The sequence below is a fragment of the Tamandua tetradactyla genome, chromosome 14 (assembly GCF_023851605.1).
Source record: "Tamandua tetradactyla isolate mTamTet1 chromosome 14, mTamTet1.pri, whole genome shotgun sequence".
Classification (NCBI taxonomy): domain Eukaryota; kingdom Metazoa; phylum Chordata; class Mammalia; order Pilosa; family Myrmecophagidae; genus Tamandua; species Tamandua tetradactyla.
In genome coordinates, this window is record NC_135340.1 from 53,958,961 (window position 1) to 53,978,804 (window position 19,844).

Below are 19,844 nucleotides of genomic sequence, written 5' to 3' on the forward strand. Positions count from 1 at the left end.
TACCACTACCTACAGACAAACATGACTAAATTTAAAAGATAGACAATATAAATGTAAGTTATGATGTGGAGCAACTGGAACTCTCATATATTGCAGGTAGAGATGCAAAACAGTACAACTGCTTTTTAAAAACAGTTTGGTAGCTTCTTATACAGTTAAACATATATTTACCAAATGGTCCAGCAATTCCATTCCTATGTATTTACCCAAGAGAAGTGAATCTATATGTCCACACAAAGTCTTATACTGTTAATGTTCATAACAACTTTCTTCATAATAAATCAAAACTAGAAATAACCTAAATATCTCTCAGTTGGTGAATGGATAAACAAATTGTGGTATATTCATACAATGAACATACTACTCACCAATAAAAAGGAACAAACTACTGATATAAGCAACAACTTGGATGTATCTAAGCTTCAAGCTAAGTAAAAGAAGCCAGAGACAAAAAATTACTATCAGATTTCACTTATTAAAATCCTAGAAAGGATGTCAGTGGTTGCCAAAGCCCAGCAGATAGGGGGCAGGAAAGGGACATGAGGAAACTTTTTAGTTAACATTCAAAAACTAGGGACATTTGCAAGCAGTTACTTCATAGGAATGAGACTTCTTGTCCTCACTGGACCATTCCACAAATATTCTTTAGTTCCAAAAAAATGAGGTCATCTCCAAAGGCCTCTGGCTGCATGGGCAAAAAAAATAAAAATAAAAATAAAAAGAGAAATGCTGAAGTATAAGTGAAGATCTATCATGTCAAGTCTTAGAGTCTATTCACAGTCTGATGGGCACAAGAACTTCTGTCTCTGAGGAGCACTAGTCACTTCCCCAGAACCAAGGGTATGGCAGAGTAGAAAATGGCTCTGAGGCATCTAGGACACACTTGCACATGGAAATAAACTTTGCCAAGCCTAAAAGCACTGTGTTTCAGGTACAGCCTCTCTTGACATAGCATACTGCCATTTAGTGAAAAACAAGATCTATCTTCTCCAGCCTACTGCAGAGCGAAGATGGCTCTCCAACCTCTGCTTTCACCTGCTCAACACCGTGCCCCTTACACCACACCCCACACCCACCTCCATACCCTCAAACCCCACTCCAACAACAACAGCATTTGAAGTTGGGCTTTATTGGAATGCTTGGTTCTGGCTCTCTGGCCTCTTTGAGCTCCTCCTTAAACTGTTCAATCTCTTTGAGTTCTAACCTCCGCCCTCTCTGCCATCTGCAGCACCAGTTTCTCTGAGTCCAGAACTCTTTGCTCCATCAGATAGTTATTTAACCTCCTTGGTCCAAATGACCATTGCCTCAATGTGCAGCATTCTTAAAATTGGTTTGTCTTCTTAGGAATTTTAACTCTTCTATGATCTATGCCCTTTATGCCAAAAACCACCTATATCTTCAGACTATATCAGGGCCTTGTAGATCATTTTTACTTCCTTTTCAACAACAAAAGCCTTTCTGCAATGCATTTCTTGTTCGCTTGTCCTCCTTCATCTGTTTCTCTTAAGTCAGGCGCTTATGTATCTCCATTTGCTTTCTAGAACTCTTACAATGTCATGCTGGTCTAGTTTGCTAGCTGCCGGAATGCAATATACCAGAAACAGAATGGCTTTTAAAAAGGGAATTTAATAGGTTGCTAGTTTACAGTCCTAAGGCTGAGAAAATGTCCCAATTAAAACAAGTCTATAGAAATGTCCAATCAAAGGCATCCAGGGAAAGATACCTTGGTTCAAGAAGACTGATGAAGTTCAGGGTTTCTCTCTCAAGTGGAAGAGCACATGACAAACACAGTCAGGGCTTCTTTCTCAGCTGGAAGGGCATGTGGCGAACACAGCATCACCTGCTAGCTTTCTCTCCTGACTTCCCCGGGAGGCATTTTCCTTCTTCATCTCCAAAGGTCGCTGGCTTGTGGACTCTCTGCTTTGTGGTATTGCAGCATTCTCTGCTCTCCAAATCTCCCATTTTCCAAAACGCTTCTTCTTTTATAGGACTCCAGAAATTTATCAAGACCCACCCAAATGGATGGAGACATGTCTTCACCTAATTCATTTTAACAACCACTCTTGATTTAATCACATCTCCAGGAAGATGATCTGATTACAGTTTCAAACATACAGTATTGAATAGGGATTATTCAGGGACTATTCTGCCTTTATGAAATGGGATTTTGATTAAAACACGGCTTTTCTAGGGGACATACATCCTTTCAAACCAGCACATATGCTGAATGGTATATAAACTTAGATGCTTTTTTTTTTTTGTCACAGTGTTACACTGTTAATTAAAACCAACATAACTTTCTTATCCCCAGAGAATCATAAGAGAATCAAGCACAAGGTTTACAGAATAGCTATATAGATATTTTAAATGAACCATCACATGCTGTTCCCAACATTTTCAAGAGCTTCTCAGTTAGAGACATGAAATAATTTGTTTGCATGAAACAATTTACTGAATTACAATGTTAACAGTTTCTAAATTTCTCTTGTTAAACATTTTCTCTAGGTTTACAGTGTTGTGTAAGTAAACAATCAAATTATTCTTTCCTTAAAAGAAGAAAAAACAGGCACATTTCTTGTACGCAGCAGGAGAATTTACTTATTAATACTGTGAATGTTATAGCTGCCTCTCCAGCATCTATTATACCTTCTCTCATTGTCCAGAAGCTTTAGGCTTGGGTGTGAAAGTCCCTACATCTCAGCGAAAGGGGTGAGGACTTTAAGTAGCCAGACAGCCAAAGTAAGAGCAGAGCAGTTCTTAGAAATCAACACCAAGACCAAATGAACTCAGGTATGTCCATCTACATACTCAGATACACCTTCACAAAGACCCAGCTTCAGCTTTACTGGTAAAAGGATACCTATTGGGCGGGCCACGGTGGGGGCGGGCCACGATGGGGGCCGGCCACGATGGGGGCCGGCCACCATGGCTCAACAGGCAGAGTTCCTGCCTGCCATGCCAGAGACCCGGGTTCGATTCCCCGTGTCTGCCCATGCAAAAAAAAAAAAGAAAAAAAGGGCGGGCCACGGTGGCTCAGCAGGCAAGAATGCTTGCCTGCCATGCCAGAGGACCCGGGTTCGATTCCCAGTGCCTGCCCATGCATAAAAATAAATAAATAATTAATTAAAAAAATTAAAAAAAAAAGAAAAAGAAAAAAGGATACCTACTCTTGGTGTAAAGGATACTGACATGAAATAGCTTTCCCTGATGAAAGAAAGAAAGAGAGAGAAGAGAGGAAAGAGGAGAGAGGGAGGGAGATAGAGAGGAAGGAAGATAGAGAGGAGAGAGGAAGGCCAAGAGGGAGGGAGGACAAAAGGCAGGAAGGAAGGAGAGTAGTACATGGGGGGAGTTAAGTACAGACTTAACTCTGTATTATTTTTTAAAGTTTTAAAATGGGTAATACAATCACAAGGTACAAAATTCAGTAAAGACCAGAAGGAAAGTAAAAAGTTTCTCTTCCACTTCCACACTCCACCACTAAGTTTCTTTTCTTGGAGGCAACCAACATTACCAATTTCTTGTCTATTCTTCCAAAAATATCCTTGCATAAAAAAGCAAGCACGTCTGCAAGTAGATGTGAATATGTATATATAGTTCTTCCCTCTTCCTTTTTCTTACACAAATAATAGCACATCATTGTACATTGTTCATGATTTTCCTTTTTTTAACCGAACCACATATTTTGATAAATTCAGATCAATACAAAAAAGAGCTTCCAATGCATCCATTCTTCTTCTTCTTCTTCTTCTCCTCCTCCTCCTCCTCCTCCTCCTTCCTCCTTCTTCCTTCTTCCTTCTTTCTTCTTCTTCTTCTGTACTAGACCACTGGATACATGCACCATGATCCATCTGGAAATTCACGCTGATCTAAGCGTAAGATTTAATATCATATACTAGAGTTCTCTATCTATGTGTGTCTATTTCTGGGTGTTATGCAGAATACCCCCCATCCAAGAGATATCCACGTTCTCATGCCCCAAACTGGTAAATATGTTACTTTACATGGCAAAAGACCACAAACTTTGCAGATGGAGAGAGCACCTGTATCCTCCAGTGGGCCTAGTAAAAATCACAAGGGTCCTTATAAAACGCAGACAGAGGATCAGAATCAGCTAAGGAGTGTTACGATATAAACAGAGATCAGAGTGAGGTTGGCTTTGAAGACAGAGGAAGGGTCTACAGGCCAAGGAATGCAGGCAGCCTCCAGAAAGTAGAAAAGACAAGGAAGCAGATTTTCCCCTAGAACCTTCAGAAGGAACTCAACCCTTCTGACACTCTGATTTTTTAAAATTAATTTATTAAAAAAATTTTACAACAAACTAACTAAAACATTAACGTGTGATCATTCCGTTCTACATATATAATCAGTAATTCGCAATATCATCACTTAGTTTTATATTCATCATTTCTTAGAACATTTGCATCAAATCAGAAAAAGAAATAAAAAGACAACAGAAAAAGAAATAAAACGATAACAGAAAAAATAAAGATTATACATGTCATACCCCTTACCCCTCCCTTTCATTGATCACTAGCATTTCAAACCAAATTTATTTTAACATTTGTTCCCCCTATTATTTATTTTTATTCCATATGTTCTACTCGTCTGTTGACAAGTTAGATAAAAGGAGCATCACACACAAGGTTTTCACAATCACACAGTCACATTGTGAAAGCTATATCATTATACAATCATCATCAAGAAACATGGCTACTGGAACACACCTCTATATTCTCAGGCAGTTCCTTCCAGCCTCTCTATGACACCCTGATTTTAGCCCAGTGAAACCCATTTTGGAATTCTGACCTCCAGAACTATGAGAGAAGACATTTTTACTGTTTTAAGCCACTGAGTTTGTGGTAAATTGTTACAGTGGCTATAGAAAACTAATACTAGGGGATAACTGTTCTGTTTCATTGATGTATCTTTTAGTACAAGTACTACATTGTTTTTTAAAAATTAATTATTAGTTTATTTTTATTGATATATATTCGCATACCATATAATCATCCAAAGTGTACAATCGATAGTTCATAATATCATCATATAACTGCACTTACCATCATAATTGACTTTTTTTTCTTTTGTGTGAAAAATAAGATATACAAAAAAGCAATAAATTTCAAAGTACATTGCAACAATTAGTTGTAGAACAGATTTCAGAGTTTGGTATGGGTTTTAATTCCACATTTTTAGGTTTTTACTACTAGCTGCTACAGTTTGCAAGCTGCCAGAATGCAATATATCAGAAATGGAATGGCTTATAGAAAGGGGAATTTATTAAGTTGCAAGTTTACAGTTCTAAGGCCATGAAAATGTCCAAATTAAAGCACGGCTATAAGAGTGTCCAAATTAAGGCATCCAGAGAAAGATACTTTGGTTCAAGAAGGCTGTCAATGTTTGAGGTTTCTCTCTCAGCTGGAAGGGCACATGGTGACATTTGCTGGCTTCTCTCCAGGAATCTTCAGTGGCTTCCCCAGGGCTCTGTCCATTCTATTGGTTCTTTCACTTCTGTGGCTCTAAAGCTTTTTCCCAAAATGGTTCCTTCTTAAAGCACTCCAGTAAACAACCCCACCTTGAATGGGTGGAGAAACACCTCCATGGAAACCTTCCAATCAAAAGTCACCACCCAGAATTGGGTGGGACATATCTCCACAGAAACAATAAAAAAGATACCATTCAGCAATACTGAATGAGGATTAAAGGACATGGCTTTACTAGGGTACACAACAGATTCAAATTGACACACTGCTCTAAGACACTGGAGATTAAAAGAAATATCAATATAATGATTCAGCAATCAAACTCATTTGTTAAATCCTACCTTCTCTGTATAACTCCACTATCAACTTTGATCTTTCTCCTATTCTTTAGGGGTATTTGGGCTATATCCATTCTAACTTTTTCATGTTGGAAGGGGCTGTCAATAACATAGAATAGGGGAATGGAGCTAGTTGATGTTATGGAAAGGCTGGCCCCTCTGCATTTCAGGACTGACCTGGTCCGGGGACTGATCTGGAGGTTGTAGGTGTCTAGAAAGTTACCCAAGTGTACACTGTTTTAATTATTGCAATTTTATAATATGCCTTAATATCAGTTCAGGCCCTTTTGTTTCAACATTTTCTTGGCTCACCTTTCTTTTTATCAACCATACGAAGTCGGAAATTAGCTTGTTCAGTCCCAAAAATCTTATTGGAATTGTTACTGAGATCATATTATATTAAATTAAAGATCAACCAGGGAGAACTGATATCTTTAGGTTGCTGAGTCTCACAATACAAGTACGTTGTATGCTTTTCCACATTGTGTCCTTCTTTAACAACTTAAACTTTCCATTATATAGTTCATGCACTTTTCTTAAGTTTATTCCTAGGCATTTTATCTTTTTTGTTGTGATTTAATTTTTTATTGCGGTAACATATATGCAACCAAAAAGTTCCCATTTTAATCATATCCAAGTATACAAATTAGTGGTGTTGGTTATACCAACACCATCCATTACCAAAAATTTCTGTCACCCCAAACAGAAACTCTGTACAAATTACGCATTAACTCTTCATTCCTCACCCAACCCCTCTTTGTTGCTAATTTTAAATTATCATACAGTCAAAATAAATTCATGCCCAAAATTCAAACAATATAGAAAAATATGCAGATGAAGGCAGCAGAATAGGGTAGGCTGAGGTCACCCCTGCTCAGTGGAACAACTATAGAAGTGACAAAAAAAGGACGGTACAAGTGACCAGGGAGGGATTTCTACATTGTACAGGGAGGAACTGGATGAAAAAGCAGAGAAATTACAACTGGGAAGATAGGTAAGTTTACGCAGTTGTGAGTACACCTGGGGCGGGCTGCAACACACAGGCAGGAGCAGGAGCCAAAGAAGTGGTGCACTTCCGCACTCCTGCATACCTCAACAGCTGGTTTTGGAGATCTTCTGTCTCAGCTCCGCAGCTGGGAGCTCCCATGGGAAACCAAGAAGCCAGCAGACTTGGTTTACCTATGCACCTATGGGAAGATATGGAAAATGCAGTCTTGCAGACTGCCTTTCTGCCTAGCTTTTAACAGATCTTTAATTAGAGAAGCACCTCCTGCATGAAGTTTCAGCCTTGGTTTGGTGGGGAATTATTGACAAACCAAGTGAAAAAGGAGACCTTCGATGCAAACCCAACCAACTACAAGATATTAGATGTCTCAGGGAAATCGACTTTCAAAATAACCTTATCAAGATAATCAAATGCATTGAAGTCAACAGAACATCACAAAGCACATGAAGATGCAAGAAAATATGGCCCAGCCAAATGGCCAAATTAAAACATAGGAGGAAACACAGAATCTGGAACAACTAATCAAAGATGTTCATAGAGATCTCCTAAATAAGTTCAAGGGATGGCTAAACACATAAAGAAAATCAAGAAGACACTAGAAGAGCACAAAGAAGATTTGAAAGAATAACAAGAAAAATAGCAGATATCACAGAGATGAAAGATACTATAGATCAAATTAAAATATACTAGAACTTCCGGGAAGATGGCCAACTAGAATACCTCAAGATTAGCCCTGCTCCATGGAAAAGTTAGAGAAGGGCAGGAGGGTGACCCAGGTGGTGATTCAGAAGTGCAGCTGACCTGGGAGAGCCTTCGGCACCACATGTAGCAGCCCTGGTTGCAGAGGCCAAGGAACTGAGAGGCAGAAAGCTGGAACCTGGCATGGAGGCGTGAACTGCACAGACAGGAGTGTGGGACTAGGAAGTAAGTCAGGCCGTGTTCCTTGGGCACGCTACCCTTACCAGTGCAGCCCCATGACCGGCAACTCACCCTATACCCCACACACCTGAACCCTATCACTTGGTCCCATTCCCCATGCTCCAAGTACCCCCACCCCACCAGCACCCAGTGCAAGTACCTGCCCCACACCCACACCCCAAGTGCAGCCCAAGCCACCTCTTCTGCACCCCTACTGAGCACTACCTCCCCCTCCCTGTTCCCTGCAGGCTGTTGCCAGAACATGAAGGTTTTGGGCACTAACCTCTATACCTAGGCTACCCCCTCCACCCTGCCCATAGTGTCGCACAGCCTTATCCTGCTCTCCCTATGCTCAGCGCATCCATTTGTGACACTCTGAGGCCGACACATATGCATAGGCCCCCAATCATGTTGTTCAGTTCTAACCACACTTTACAGCAGTCCTAGAACCTCGTATGTGAATAGCCCTCAGCCTCACGTCCCAGGTCTGAGAAAGTGCCAACCTGCGTGGCTGGGTCACATCTGTCCCCAGTCCCTGAAGGCATAACTCCAACCTGCTGCCACAGCTCTATGCATGTGCACAAAGGGCCCTGTGTCTTAGGCCAGCGCACACCAGGGTTACGCACCCCCAGACTGGTGCACCTGCACAGCTACATCCTCCTGGGCCACCGGGCGTGCACGTTCACAAACATCAGCGTGACATCCCCCAACATGCATGCATACATGCCCTGAAACAAATCATCGTTCTGAGTGCTCCACCCCGTGCCCTGCTCCTTGCTGTACAAACATCCCACAAACACAAGGCCTTAAACTACTGAAAGAAATCAACTCCCAAAGTAAATCAATCAAGATATTTACATGCCACGAAGACAGCAGAAGATCACTAAGAATATCACAATGCAGACAGATATAGCCCTACCTAATGACCAAATTTAAACACCAGAGGAGACACAGATGTTGGAACAACTAATCAAAGATGTTCATGCAACTCTATTTAACAAAATAAGTGAGATAGCAAATGACATAAAGGAGATCAAAAAGACAATAGAAGGGCATTAAGAGGTGTGGTAGTTAGATTCCATTGTCAACTTGGCCAGGTGAAGGTGCCTAGTTATGCTGCTGTGGACATGAGCCAATGATACATGAACCTCATCTGTTACACATTACATCTGCGGTCAGCTAGGAGGTGTGTCTGCTGCAATGAATGATGTTTGATTTAATTGGCTGGTGCTTAAATGAGAGATTCAACATAGCACAGCCCAAGCATCTAAGCATACCTCATCTCAGCACTCGCAGCTCAGCCCAGGTCTTTGGAGATGCAGAAAGAAAACACCCCGGGGAAAGATGCTGGAACCCAGAGGCCTGGAGAGAAGGCCAGCAGAGATCACCCTTAGCCTTCCCACATAAGAAAGAACCTCAGATGAAAGTTAGCTGCCTTTCCTCTGAAGAACTAATGAAATAAATCCCCTGTTATTAAAAGTCAATCCATCTCTGGTCTGTTGCATTCTGGCAGCTAGCAAACTAGAACAAGAGGAATTTGAAAGAATAAATAGAAAAATAGCAGCTATCACAGAGATTAAAGATTCTGTCGACCATATAAAAAACATACCAGAGGCACACAACACCAGATTCGAAGAGACAGAGAAAGAAAAAATGATACAGAGGACAGGATAATTGACTTTAAAGACTCAAAACAGCAAATGGCAAAAAAGATGGAAAAACTGAATTGGAACTCAGGGAAATGATAGACAAAACAAAGTGCACAAATATAAGAATCACTGGTGTCCCAGAAGGAGAAGAGAGGAGTAAAGGGCTAAGAAGAGTAATTGAGGATATAATGGGGGAAAACTTCCCAAACCTCATAAAGGACATAAATATACAAGTCAAAGAGACCCAAAGAACTCCAAACAGAATAAATCCAAATAGGCCTTCCCCAAGGCACATACTAATCAGTCTGTCAAATGTTGAAGGGAAGCAGAAAATCCTCAAAGTGGCAAAAGAAAAACAATCTACACATACAAGGGAAATAAAATAGGACTGAGTTCAGACTACTCAACTTGCACTCTGGAGGTGAGAAAGCAGTGGTATGCATGATATATTCAAGTTCTTGAAAGAGGAAGAATTCCAGCCAAATTCTCTTTCAAAAGTGAGGGATAGATTAAAATTTTTACTGACAAACAAATGCTGAGAGAATTTATCAAGAAGAGACCAGCCCTATAAGAAATACTAAAAGGACTTCTGCTGGTTGAAAAAGAAAAGAAAGCAGAGGGAGATCTGGGGGAGGGCATAGAACTGAAAAGCACCACTAAGGGTAATTTAAATAATACAAAGAGAAAGAGGGAAAAGAATATATAGATCTGACAAATAAAATAAAAAAGATAAGTTGGTGGAATTAAGAAACACCTTTTCAGTAATAACTTGGAATGTTAACAGACTAAACTTACTAATTAAAAGATACAGATTGGCAGAATGGATTAAGAAATGTAATCCAACCATATGCTGCTTATAAGAGACTCATCTAAGACACAAGGATACAAATACATTGAAAGTGAAAGTATGGAAAAAGATTTTCCATGCAAGCTGTAACCAAAAGAAAGCAGGAGTAGCTACACTAATATTGGACAAAATAGACTTTAAATGTAAAGACATCATAAGAGACAAAGAAGGACACTGTGGTAGTTAGATTCACTTGTCAACTTGGCCAGGTGAACGTGCCTAATTCTGTTGCTGTGGACATGAGCCAATGGTATGTGGACCTCATCTGTTGCTGATTACATCTGCAGTCAGCTAGGAGGTGTGCTTGCTGCAATGAATGATGTTTGACTTAATTGGCTGGCGCTTAAATGAGAGAGAGCAATGTAGCCCAGTCCAAGCAGCTCAACATACCTCATCTCAGCACTTGCAGCTCAGCCCAGGCCTTTGGTGATTGGAAAGAAAACACCCTGGGGAAAGCTGTTGGAACCCAGAGGTCTGGAGAGAAGGCCAGCAGAGATTAACCTGAGCCTTCCCACATAAGAAAGAACCTCAGATGAAAGTTAGCTGCCTTTCCTTTGAAGAACTAATAAAATAAATCCCCTGGTATTAAAAGCCAATCCGTCTCTGTGTGTTGCATTCCAGCAGCTAGCAAACTAGAACAGACACTATATACTAATTAAAGGATCAATTCACCAAGAAGATATAACAATTATAAATGTTTATGCTCCCAATCAAGGAGCACCAAAGTACATAAGACAGACATTGGCAAAACTGAAGGGAGCGATAGAAGTTTCAACAATAATAGTAGGAGACTTCAATACACCACTCCCCTCTATAAATAGAACAACCACACAGAAGGTCAACAAGGAATAGAGAAGTTAAGTAACTTGATAAATGAATTAGGCCTAATAGACACACATAGGTCATTTCACCCCAAAGCACAAGGATATACATTCTTCTCTAGTGTTCATGGAACGTTCTCCAAGATAGATCATATGCTGGGGCACAAAACAGGTCTTTATAAATGTAAAAACACTAAAATTATTCAAAGCACTTTCTCTGATCACAATAGGATGAAGCTGGATCTCAATAACCACCAAAGAACGAGAACATTTACATATATATGGCAAGTAAATAACACACTCTTAACAACCAGTGGGTCAAAGAAGAAATTGCTAGAGAAATCAGCAGCTATCTGGAGATGAATGAAAATGACAATACAACTTATCAGAACTTATGGGATGTGACAAAGGCTGTGCTGAGAGAGAAATGTATTGCCCTATATGCCCATATTAAAAAACAAAAAAGAACAAAAATCGAGGACTTAGCACACCTGGAGGAATTTGAGAAAGAACAGCAAACTAACCCCAAAGCAAACAGAAAAAGAGAAATAACAAAGATTACAGCAGAGATAAATGAATGAGAGAACAATAGAAAGAATAAATAAAATCAAAAGCTGGTTCTTTGAGAAAATCAATAAAATTGATGGGCCACTAGTAAAACTGACAAAGAAAAAAAGAGAGAGGATGCAAATAAACAAAATCAGAAACAAAGGTGCATTACCACAGACCCTGAAGAAATAAAAGAAATCATAAGAGAATACTATGAACAACTGAGCCTTCCCACATAAGAAAGAACCTCAGATGAAAGTTAGCTGCCTTTCCTCTGAAGAACTAATAAAATAAATCCCCTGGTATTAAAAGCCAATCCGTCTCTGTGTGTTGCATTCCAGCAGCTAGCAAACTAGAACAGACACTATATACTAATTAAAGGATCAATTACACCAACAAACTAGACAACTTAGATGAAATGGACAAATTCCTGGAGACGCACAAACAAGCTTCACTGACTTGGGAAGAAATAGAAGATCTCAACAAACCAATCATAAGTAAAGAGATTCAATCAGTCAACAAAAATCTTCTGACAAAGAAAAGCCCAGGGCCAACTGGCTTCAGAGGAGAATTTTATCAAATATTCCATAAAGAACTAACACCAATCCTGCTCAAACTTTTCCAAAAAATTGAGGAAAAAGGAACTCTACCTAACTCATGTTATGAGGCTAATATCATTTTAATACCCACACCAGGTAAAGATGCTATAAGAAAGGAAAACCACAAACCAATCTTCCTAATGAACATAGATGTGAAAATTCTCAATAAAATATTAGCAAATCGAACCCAACAGCACATTAAAAGAATTATACACCATGACAAAGTGTACTTTATACTAGGAATGCAAGGATGGTTCAACACAAGAAAATCAATTAATGTAATTCAGCACAAAAAGGAAAAATCACATGATCATCTCGATTGACGCTGAAAAAGCATTCAACAAAATTCAGCATCCTCTTATGATAAAAACACTCCAAAAAATAGGAATCAAAGGTAACTACCTCAATATGATAAAAGAAATATATGAAAAACTGATAGCCAGCATTGTAATCAAGGGAGAAAGACTGAAACCTTTCCCCCTAAGATCAGGTACAAGACAAGGATGCCCACTGTCACCACTATTATTCAACATTGTGCTAGAAGTTCTAGCTAGAGCAATCAGGAAGGACAAAGAAACAAAAGGTATACAAATTGGAAAGGAAGAAGTAAACTTTTATTATTTGCAGATGATATGATACTATACTTGGAAGATCTGAGAAGTCTACAGCAAAGTTACTCGAGCTAATAAACAAATTCTACAAGGTGATGGGATATAAAATGTGCAAAAATCAGTAACATTTCTATACACAAGGAATGACCTAGCTGAGGAGTCAGTTGAGGAAAAAAACCCTTTTAAAATCACAACTAAAAGAATCAAGTACTTAGGAATGAACCTAACAAGGGATGTAAAGGACTTGTACACAGAAAATTATATAACATTGCTAAAAGAAATCAAAGGAGATCTAAATAGGTGGAAAGACATTCCCTACTCATGGATAGGAAGGCTAAAGATAGTTAAGAAGTCAATTCTCCCCGAATTGATCTACAGGCCCAACATAGTATCAATCAAAATTTCAACAACCTACTTTAAAGATTCGGAAAACCTAACTACCAAAATCATCTGGAAGGGAAAGAGACCCCGACTAGCTAAAATCATCCTAAAAAACAAGAACGATGTGGGAGGATTAACACTCCCTGACTTAAAAATCTATTATAAAGCCACAGTGGTCAAACAGTGTGGTACTGGCACAAAGATTGAAGCATTGACCAATGGAATCAAATCGAGAGTGCAGAAATAAACCACCAAATCTATAGTCAACTGATTTCTGACAAGGCCCCAAATTCTCAGAACTGGGACAAAAAAGTCTTTTCAATAATTGGGCATGGAAGACCTGGATATCAATAGCCAAAAGAATGAAAGAGGATCCCTATCTTACACCCTACACAAAAATTAACTCAATATTGATCAAACACCTAAATATAAGAACTATCACAATAAAGCTTCTAGAAGAAAATGTAGGGAAACATCTTCAAGACGGAGTAATAGGAAGTGGCTTCCTAAACTTTACACTTAAAGCACAAGCAACAAAAGAAAAAATAGATAAATGGGAACGCCTCAAAATCAAATGCTTCTGCACTTCAAAAAACTTTGTCAAAAAGGGGAAGAGGCAGTCAACTCAATGGGAAAAAATATTTGAAAATCATATATCGGACAAAGGTTTGATTTCCTGTATATACAAAGACATCATACAACTCAACAACAAAAGAACAAACAATCCAATTATAAAATGGTCTAAAGATTTGAATAGGCATTTTTCTGAAGAGCAAATACAGATGGCTCAAAAGCACATGAAGAGATGCTCATTTTCATCGGCTATAAGGGAAATGCAGATCAAGACTACAATGAGATACCACCTTACACTTATAAGAATGGCTGATATTAAACAAACAGGAAACTATAAATGTTGGAGAAGATGTGGAGAAACTGGGACACTTATGCAATGCTGGTGGGAATGTATAATGGTACAGCCACTATGGAAGACTGTTTGGTGGTTCCTTAGGAAACTAAATATCGAGTTGCCTTATGACCCAGCAGTAGCACTACTTGGTATATACCCAGAAGATCTGAAAGCAACAACACAGACATTTACACATCGATGTTCATAGCAGCATTATTCACAATCACCAAAAGATGGAAACAAATCAAATGTCCAACAACAGATGAGTGGGTCAACAAAATGTGGTGTATGCATACGATGGAATATTATGCAGCAGTAAGACAAAATGACGTCCTGAAGTACATGACAAGATGGATGAGCCTTGAGGACATAACACTGAGTGAAATTAGCCAGACACAAAAGATAGATACTGTATAATTCCACGTTTATGACCAGCATAAAGGTATAATCAGAGGCTTATAATACAGAATATGGGGGACTTATACATAAAAGCTAGGGATGGGTGAACCATTAGCTAATGAGGTTGAACTCCAACTTAAGGGAATAGAAAGGAGTGAAGGTGGTTCTTTAGTAGATCTGTAAGTAATATTAACATATTGAAGATGAGCAAGATTGAAAGGGGTTGTACAGATCTACGTGTTCCACTCATTAACACTAGAAATATGAACTCTCACAAGAATTACTTCAAAGATATGATTCTTGTTTAAGACCAGGGTGCAGAAGAAAAACTGTTACTGCATGCTAAGAGCTATGTTCTAAAGGAAACATCAGCACTACCACAGCAACAGCAGAGGTAAATAATGCGGGGAGGGACAAGAGATAAGAGGAGGTTTAGATTTTCTATTTGGCGAGGGTGTGTTTATTGGTTTTCTTTCTTTTGGGAAAAATGAAATTATCTAAAATTTAGAATGTAGATGGACTGTAGACTATGGGCCCTCTACATGATGCCCAGTGAATGCAGATGGCTGAAGGATGCACTGACAGAGAAGTAGATTGGTGAACGATGGTGTATACTTATGAATGAAAATTGTGGTGCTACAAAAAGGAAAAAAGCCATGAGGCATGCAATGATGTGAATAAACATGTGGGACATTTGGTGAGAGAAAATAAGTCAGAAACAAAAGAACAAGAATGGTATGATCACCTTTAGAAAATGCTCATAGGAAAACAGGGGCCTAGACTGTAAGCTTTTAGAGCAGATACATTGTCTGGAATGGTGATTATTATTTCTGGATTTTGAGGATATACCCTTGATCAGGAGACTTAAATTGTGAAGCTTATGTAGGTAGCAGAGAAGCTTAGACTACCTATAGGCATGCCTGAGTTACTTCTGGAGGACCTCTTTTGTTGCTCAGATGTGGCCTCAGTCTCTCTAAGCCCAACTCTGCAAGTAGAAATCATTGCCCTCCCCTCTACGTGGGACATGACATCCAGTGGTAAAAGTCTCCCTGGTGATGTGGGAGATGACTCCCAGGGATGAATCTAGACCTGGCACCGTGGGATCAACAATTACATCCTGACCATATGGGGGAAAAAAGTGTAATTAATAAAGTGTCAGTGGCAAAGAGAGTTCAAATAGAGTCGAGAGGTTACTCTGGAGGTTGCTCTTCCACAAGCTTCGGTTAGATCTTGCTACCTATCATAATCTGCCAACCCCAACCAGGACCATTCCAGCCAATCCTAAAGAACACCTCGGGCAATATATAAGATTCCACAAGAGTTCCAGGCACTAGAGTAATGTTCCAGAAATCTACAACCTCCAGATGGGTCCCTGGTCCAGATAAGTCCTGAAATTTAGCCCAGCCTCTCCAGAACATCAGACAGTTTCATATCCCTATCCCATATTAGTGACAGTCCCTTCCAATATGAAAAGTTTAGAATTGCCATAGCCCAAACACCCTTAAACAGAGGGATGGAAAGATCAAAGTTGATGATGGAGTTATATAGAGAAAATAGGATTTAATAAATGAATATGAATGCTGAATCATTAAATTGATATCTCTTTTAGTCTCCAGTTTTTAGAGCAGCTAGAACCAAAAACCTAAAATTGTGAAATTGTAACCCATGTCAAACTCTGAAATATGTTCTACAACTAACTGCGGTGCTGTGCTTTGAAAGTTATAGCTTTTTTGTATATATGTTATTTTTCACAAAAAAAGAAGGAAAAAAAGTCAATTATGATGATGAAAATATTTACGCACTCTAGCCTCCCATATTTTAGAGCAACTAGAAGGAAAAATATGAGAGGATCATATGGTAGCACATGAAAAACTCTGGGATCTGTCCTGTAACTACTTGTTGAAGAGTGCTTTGAAAACTATTGCATTTTTTATTTCTTTGCTTTGTATATATGTTATACCATACAATAAAAAAAGTTTAAAAATATACTAGAGACACACAACATCAGATTTGAAGAGGCAGAAGAAAGAATAAGCAAGCAGAGGACAGGACAACTGAATTCACACAAAGAACAAATGGCGAAAAAGATGGACATCTTTGAATTGGATCTTAGGAAAATGATGGATAACAAAAAGCATAGAAATATAAGAATCACTAGTGTCCCAGAAGAAGAGAAGAATAAAGGGCTATGAAGATTATTTAAGGAGATAATTAGAGAAAACTTTCCAACCCTTATAAAAGACATAAATATGCTAATCAAAGAAGCCCAAATCCAAATAGGCCCACTTGGAGACACATACTAATCAACTGTCAGATGCTGAAAAGAAGCAGAAAGTCCCAAAAGCAGCAAGAGAAAAGTGATTCACTGCATACAAGGGAAGCCACATAAAGCTCAGTTTGGACTATTTGACAGGCACCGTGGAGGCAAGAAGGCAGTGGTATGATACATTCAAGATTCTGAAAGAGAAAAATTTCCAGTGAAGTATTCTTTATCCATCAAAGTTGTCCTTCAAAAGTGAGGGAGAAGAGAGCCCTGCGCAGCGGAGCCCCCACCACTGCTGGCCTAGTTACCATCTTGCCCCAGAGGAGCCAGAGCTGCCACAGCCGGCCCTCCTCACCAACGCCGCAACCATGAGACCCCAGCTGCGACCACCCCCGCCCTCAGTGCTGTTGACACCAAGCTCAGTGCCACAGGCAGTGGCACAGGAAGCAGCATCCCAAGCGGCCTCACATTGGCGGCACCTGCCTACAGGGACAAGATCATTGCCTGGAAAGTTTTGGGAACAGCAGAATGGTTTGATGCAAGAAATGGATATGCTTTCATCAACAGGAATGATACTAAGGAAGATGTGCTTGTACACCAGACTGCCATAAGAAGAAGTACCTTCACAGCGTAAGAGACAGACTGTGGAGTTTGATGTTGATGAAGGAGAAAAGGGGGCAGGGGTAGCAAACATCACAGGTCCTGGTGGAGTTCCAGAGCAAGACAGTAAATATGCAGCAGACTGTAACCATTATACACATTTTCCATGTTGTAGGGGCCCTCCATGCAATTTACCAGCAAAATTACCAGAATAGTGAGAATGGGGAAAATAACGAGGGATCAGGGAGTGCTCCCAAAGGCCAGGGCCAACAACACTGGCCCTACTGTAGGCGACAATTCCCACCTTACTACATGCAGAGACCCTGTGGGTGTCATCCACAGTTTTCAACCCTCCTGTGCAAGGAGAAGTGATGGAGGGTACTGACAACCAGGGTGCAGGAGAACAATGTAGACCAGTGAGGCAGAATATGTATCTGGGTTACAGACCAGGATTCCGCAGGGGCCCTCCTTGCCAAAAACAGCCTGGAGAGGACAGCAATGAAAATGGTAAAGAAAATCAAGGAAATGAGACCCAAGGTCAGCAGCCACCTCAACATTGGCACCGTGGTAACTTCAGTTACTGATGCAGCACTCAGAAAATCCTAAACCACTAGATGGCAAAGAGACAAAAGTAGCCAATCTACCAACTGAGGATTCTTCTGCTCCCAAGGCTGAGCAGGGTGGATCTGAGTAAATGCTAGCTTACCATCTCTATCATCATCTGCTTCAGTCATACAACAAGAAGTGAATATGAAATTCCAGCAATAAGAAATGAACAAAGGATTGGAGCTGAAGACCTTAAGTGCTTGATTTTTGCCAGTCGACCAGATAACTAGAACTACCTGCATTATCTATGCAGCATAGGGTTTTTTTTTTTTAATGGCACATTAACTATGAACTGGGTTGGGTGATGGGATGTAAGGAAACAATTATTCATTAATACATCAAATACTTCCTTATTGTTTACTAAGTTAGGCCCTGAATTATGCACTGACAATACAGTGGTGAAGAAGAAAAACAGCCATAAAACCCTAGAAGACCACATAGAGAGAATATGTAAATTTAGGTGAGAAGAAGATCCAATTTAATTTAATTTAATTTGTAATAAAAGTTTATAACTTAATTTTTTCAAAAAAGTCAACAAATTGCAAGTATCTGTTAATAAAGGCCTTAAATAACAATTAAAAATAGTGAGAGAGAGACTAAAATTTTCACAGACAGATAAATGCTAAGAGAATTTGCTAATAAGAAATCGGCCCTGCAAAAATACTAAAAGGAGTACTGTCAGCTGAAAAACAAAGATAGGAGAAGGAGGTCTGGAGAAGGGCACAGAACTGAAGAGTACTACTAAGGGTAACTTAAAGGATAAAAACAGAGAGAGGAAAAATATATAGATCTGACAAATAAAAACCAAAGGAGAAGATGGAAGATTTAAGAACTGCTTTTACAGTAATAACTTTCAACGTCAACGGACTAAACTCATCAATTAAAAGATACAGATAGGCAGAATGGATTTAAAAATATGATCCATCTATATGCTGTTTATAAGATATTCATCTTAGACCCAAAGATACAAATAGATGCCAAGTGAAAGGATGGAAAAGATATTTCATGCAAGCTGTAACCAAAAGAAAGCAGGGGTAGCTATAGTAATATCAGAAAAAATAGACTTTAAATGCAAAGATATCATAAGAGACAAGAAAGGACACTACATATTAATAAAGCAGAGAATTAATTCACCAAGAAGAAATAACAATCATAAATGCTTATGCACCCAATAAAGGAGCTCCAAAGTACATGAGTCAAATACTGGCGAAACTAAAGGGAGCAAAAGACCTTTCAATAACAATAGTGGGAAACATCAATACACCACTCTCCTCTATAGAAGAAAAACCAGACAGAGAATCATAAGGAAATAGAGAACCTAAACAATGTGATAAATGAATTAGACCTAACAGACATATATAGATCGTTGCAGATGAAGGCAAAAGTCATCCAAAATCTAGACCCAACAATCGAACCTACACTGCCCTCTAAGTGGTCAGGTGAGAGGGAGAGTTAGTTGCATGTCTCTTTCTTTAAATCAAAAGCTAGAAATGATTAAGCTTAACGAAGAAGCTAAGACAGGCTGAAAGCTCTAGACCCCTTGCACCAGTTAGCCAAATTATGAATGCAAAGGAAAATTCTTGAAGGATATTAAAAGTGCTACTGCCAGGAACACATCAAAGATAAGAAAATAAAACAGTCTTATTACTAATACGGAGAAAGTTCTAGTGATCTGGATAGAAGTTCAAACCAGCCACAACATCCCCTTAAGCCAAAACATACTCCAGAGCAAGGCCCTAACTCTGTTCAAGTCTCTGAAGGCTTGAGAGAGTTGAAGAAACTACAGTAGAAAAGTTTGAAGATAGAGTTTGGTTCATGAGGTTTAAGTAAAGAAGCTGTCTGAGTAACATAATAATACAGGGTGGAG

General features: G+C 39.3%; 1 pseudogene; it reads left to right on the plus strand.

The window, feature by feature from the left end:
• Positions 1-6,780: 6,780 nt before the first annotated feature.
• Positions 6,781-18,065, plus strand: LOC143655449 (Y-box-binding protein 1 pseudogene; annotated as a pseudogene).
• The last annotated feature ends 1,779 nt before the right edge of the window (positions 18,066-19,844 follow it).